The 5,545-nt window shown below is 34.4% G+C and overlaps 1 long non-coding RNA gene across 1 annotated transcript; it reads right to left on the bottom strand.

Annotated features, from left to right (window-relative positions):
- Positions 1-3,933: 3,933 nt before the first annotated feature.
- Positions 3,934-5,335, bottom strand: LOC129283826 (uncharacterized). Its single transcript, XR_008586753.2, has 3 exons — positions 5,115-5,335; positions 4,603-4,722; positions 3,934-4,132 (listed from the first exon to the last, which is right to left on the bottom strand). It is a non-coding gene; the product is annotated as an uncharacterized LOC129283826 (long non-coding RNA).
- Between the last annotated feature and the right edge of the window lie 210 nt (positions 5,336-5,545).

Genomic DNA, 5,545 nt, shown 5'->3' with positions numbered 1-5,545 from the left:
ACATATCTTAGAAGATATATAGGTCAGATATTCAGTCCTAACAGATTTAACTCCTATATGGATAGTGGCATATTGAGAGATGATGGTGATAATGATGTGTGTGTGTTGGGGGGGGGGGGGGGAGGCAGTGGTGTGAAATAGTGTCTGCCAAGCACAAACAAGTGGTTATGAAACGTTACCAAATCCCCCACAAAAAATGGGGTGAATTCGCTCCTGTGTAAGCCTATTAAACTTCAAATCAAATTTCTGCTTAATAGAAATGATCTTCTCAAGGGCTTCTCAAATAACTGTCTAACTATTCAAAAGAGGATCCATATATATATATTCATAAAGTCAAAAAGTCATAATTAATTGATATAAACTATCGCAGTATATTTTTCAATCTTAATTTTGTTTTTAATGAAATTCTTTCACTGAATTTCCTGAATATTCAGGTCCGAACTATCGCTTTTGGCATGGAAGAAAAAAAGGGGGGCGTGGAGAGGTAGGGGTGGTGTCGAGCTCGAGGAGTCGAGTGTGTTGCGTTGATTGCTGGTTGATTGGCATCCGCCGCGCCCGTCAAGTGTAGATATTCCTTGCATATACTACAAGAAAAATATACAGTAAAAATTGGAGTGCAGTGTGTACAAACCAAGCCCCCGAAGCTACCGCCATTTTGTTTAATCCATTAGAAGCTAAAATAAGCCCTCATTAATATTAATTTCGTACGATGCTCCCTCGTCAACTGTGGTTTTGTACGTGTATTAGACAATACGCACATCAGCGCAATGACAAAGGTCAACTTGGCAAATTCATTAAAGGAGAATGAAACCCTTGAAACCAGCTGAATCCATATCAAAGAGAAAAATCAAAGGAACACATTGTTGAAAGTTTGAGGAAGATTGAATGAATAATAAGAAAGTTATGAGCATTTGAATATTGAGATCACTAGTGCCATGTAGATCCTCCCATCGGCAATGCGACCAAGATCTGTGATATCACACACGTACAACTCCCTCATTACTTTAGTACTTATTTCACTTATATTCTCACTTTTATAGAGTCTATCACAAGGTGAGGTGTTCTCTTTATGAGATGACAAGTACAGAGGTTTCACAACATTATATCATTGATGAATCGTTTGTCATATGATTAGAATGAGCAAAAAGAAATGTTTTGGGGTATATTTTCAGTGTCCAAATGGGAGAGTTGTACGTGTGTGACATCACAGATCTTGGTCGCATTGCCAATGGGAGGATCTACATGGCACTAGTGATCTCAATATTCAAATGCTCATAACTTTCTTATTATTCATTCAATCTTCCTCAAACTTTCAACAATGTGTTCCTTTGATTTTTCTCTTTGATATGGATTCAGCTGGTTTCAAGGGTTTCATTCTCCTTTAATGTATTCATTTTGTTACGCGCTCGTGACGCGAAGGATTCAGCGAATCAAGCAAGCGCAAATCTGAGACGATACGTTGCGCTCTATAAAGTATCGATATCACAAGCGATATCACTTAAAAACAAAGCATTGTTTGTATTGCGTCTTATAGGCCTTTGATAATTCCAAAAGGGAAGATGAAAAGAGTAGATCAAGTCGTGATTAGGTAAAGAGGTCTCTAGTGCTTTTGCCATCCCTAAATCGTAGTTACCATACTTGTAACTCATGATGAAACGGGCCCCAATTTATCATGTTTAATACGTTTCCTGCATGTCCCCTTTATTCTCCAGCATTTCTTACTCTGTTTTTTTTTCCATTTAATCATTTTCCCACTCAAAATTCTTTTGTGCCGCCTTTCTCCTACATATGTAGAGCTCATTTTCAAAAAGGGTTAGGTCCATTTTTCATCAAACTTGATTTTTATGTCTTAATGTATAGATTTTTAGTAGCTATATAAGATGATACCATAGAAAAGTTGAAATTCCTATTAAAAAGTGAACTAATATGGCAAAGAAAAATCACCTTTTTTCAAAAGGGGTTAGGTCCATTTCAGTTTAGTTGCAAAAGGGGTTAGGTCCACACAAACTTTTTTTTGGAAAATAATATCTTAAAAAATATGAAGACAAGTAGATATCTTTTATACCCAATTTTATGTTCTTATGGTAGGGTATCATGAAAATTCAGTTTCGCATTAGAATATTGCAATATGGGAGAATAAAATAAATATTATTTTCTTGGAATGGTCCAAAGTGGCCCTAACCCCTTTTGCAACTAAACTCTTCATATATTTCCTTCTTCTTTTCCCACTTGTTATCTGTCTCCTGGTTTCCATAAATCTCGTCTTATTTCTCTTCCACCCCTTTTGTTCCTACTTCCCACATTCTAGCTCTCTTACCACCCCCCTCTAAATTATCTCTTCATATGTGCCCCTCCATTTCTTTTTCATCTCTTCAACCCACTTCTCATCACTCTTTCCCTCTCTCGATCTTCATCTCATTTTGAATTTTGCCAATTCCAAATCCCTTTCATTTTAGCTCTGTACAAATACTATATGAACACAAACGAAAGACATAAAGGAATTTTCTGGTTAGTGGTGAATTTTATTAATTAGCCATAAAAAATATCACATTATTAGAGGATTAAGCTTGACCTTTTTCTTAAGCGTATGTTAATACTTTGAACCAAAATAATTTTTTTTGTATGCTGGGGCAGCGATCCTGGGGAGGGGAGGGCACAGTTCCCCCTACTTCTTGAAGCACTGAAAAGTGCCTTTTTATGCAAGAAAAATGCCCCCTCACGAACGTGTACTGTGTCCCTTTCACCTGACGAGAACCTGTTTTGGGTGTTACCAAGTGCTCTTCCTTGTATGCAATTTTTTACCCAAAAATGCCCCCCCCCCGGAACGTGTTCTGTGCCCTTTCATGTGTTAAAGAGTGCCCCCTCGCCTTCTTGTAAGTGCCCTTTCTCGAATCACTGCCCCCTTTTACCCAAGGAAAGTGCTCCTAAAGAAGTTCTGTGCCCCTTTCACCTGAGAAGGACCAGTTTTATGGTCACCACGACGATTGCCCTTTGAAACAAGAAAACAATATTCTCATTTCGATAATATACTTGTGAAGGAAATCCTTTGTGCATTAAGTTTAATAATTCATGAGTGGGGGTATATAAGCAGTTTCGTACAGATGGAGGGGGGGGGGCTTGAAGGACTCTTGCCCCCCCCAAAAAAAAAAAAAAAAAAAAAAAGAGAAAAGGGTGAATATATATCATTCTGAATATTTTAGATTTTCTTTTTAAAATTAAAGGACAAGTCCACCCCAACAAAAAGCTGATTTGAATAGAAAGAGAAAAATAAAACAAGCATAACACTGAAAATTTCATCAAAATTGGATGTAAAATAAGACAGTTATGATATTTTAAAGTTTCGCTTAATTTCACAAAACAGTTATATGCTCATCCTGTTCGGTATGCAAATGAGGGAACAGACGACATCACCCACTCACTATTTCTTTTGTATTTTATTATATGAAATATGAAATATTTTGATTTTCTCGTCACTGTCATGTGAAACAAAGTTTCATTCCTCCCTGAACACATGGAATTCCATTATTTTAACATTTTGTGGTTTACACAAGAGGGTCCTAATTGTCAAATTCGTAAAAATTGAAATATTGTATAATTCAAACAATAAAAAACAAAAGAAATAGTGAGTGAGTGACATCATCGACTCTCTCATTTGCATATCACTGAGTTGAGCATAGAACTGTTTTGTGAAAAATAAGCGGAACTTTAAAATGTCATAACTTTCTTATTTGACATCCGATTTTGATGAAGTTTTCAGCGTTATTCATGTTTGATTTTTCTCTATTTATTCAAATCAACTTTTTTCTGGGGTGGACTTGACCTTTAAAAATGTCAAAATATTGGTCGCTCGCAACTTCTTAAAAATTTCACGTAATACAGCATTTTCCCTATGCCTCCCCCCCCCCCACTTTGTATGTTTATAGCTTCTCCTTTTGCAACCAGTTTTAATGAAAATCAACAAGAAATTTCATACGTCATGAATTTGGGGTTGTGATAATAATTTTTTGTTGTTGTTGAAAAATTGAACTTGGAAAAAAAAAACCTTTTCCATCTTCATCAAGTGGTTCCTAAGTCAGACTCTTCAATGTTCAATTGTTGGATTTCTTGAATGAAAACATCTGTTACACCAGTCCTGCAGATTGGAAAAATAGAGAAAGAAAATCAATGAATTTAAATTAAAATTGTCGTGATTCATAAAACATAAATGTTTTAAGAAAAGTGAGACTATACATATATATGTTTCTTCAACACATAACAGGAAATCTTACTTCTACTAATTATAAACTTGTACTTCTATAAAGCATATCACTTAAACCTGTTCTATGCAGTTTACATACCACTCTCCATTATAACTACATGTACTCTATGAAAAAAGTCAGAGATTTTTCATAAATATGAATATATGAATCAACATATGTAAATTATATAAATAGTCATAATTAAAGTTGATGTTTTGTTGCACAGAATATTTTGATCTGTGATTAAAAACGACACTAACTATAATCTAAAAACAAAATTGAAATGGGTTTTTTAAAGGCAGGTCTATTTTTTGCAAAAAAAATGTGAACAACCATTATTAAAAATATTGATTAATTAACTCACTCATATAACTGCTGTAGGTTGTATTTCTCTTTGTGGTCTAGTCGCTGTTCTATTAGGCCTACTTCACCAATTATTTATCATCATCAATCACCTCCATGGAAATTGTAAAACTGCATCATCCTATTGGACAAAATGTAAAATAACAAGATTTTTTAAAAATCGTAAATCTACAAATATGAAATATGAATATCACACTAAAAAATGAATAAAATGAATTTTGTAAAATATGAAAAATAAATATTGCTTTGTTTATAAACAAATAGGAAATAAAAAGGCCATTTAATTACTAGTAGATCAAGGACATGACCTTATTTTAGAAATTTGCCCAAGGTACATAACTTTTGGCATTGTTTCTATTTTAGACTCAAGAGCCTGTATATCTAAGAAGTGTATATTAATTACAGATCCTACCTCTGTGTGGCTCGGATTATTTTTATTTAATGTAAACATGGTTAACATTCAATGCATGTAATGTATCTGTAATTTTGTATGGGTTAGTTTAAGTTTTATACCTGGATGAGAATCTGCAAAATGATGCATGCCCTTATGATCATCATCTTGAACCATATAGGTAGACCTCTACTAGTTTTCTTGTTCTTCAAACTCAACCTGTTTGTGAAAGAAAAGAGAGAACAATAATAAGAAGTGATCTTTTTCATGGCCGTATGTATAGGGGGAGGGGTTTGGGTAAGAGCTGAAATGTGAAAACCTTCATCAAAAAGAGAATTGCATGACATCCTTCAATTTTATTGTAGAAAATGCACAAAACGGCCCTAGGTAATATTGGTCGCTTCTGGCCCTCGCTTTCTAAATTTTAGGTTTCTCTAAATTTTTTCACATGTCTGCCCCCCCCCCCAAAAAAAAAAAAAAAAAAAAAAAAATCTGGATCTTTTTATTTCCGAATCTTATTTCATTTGATTTTAACACAATTTCATAATCTCAT

Source organism: Lytechinus pictus, chromosome 4, assembly GCF_037042905.1.
Source record: "Lytechinus pictus isolate F3 Inbred chromosome 4, Lp3.0, whole genome shotgun sequence".
NCBI lineage: Eukaryota > Metazoa > Echinodermata > Echinoidea > Temnopleuroida > Toxopneustidae > Lytechinus > Lytechinus pictus.
Note: the sequence above shows the minus strand (reverse complement) of the source record. Positions and strands in the feature narration are given on the sequence as shown.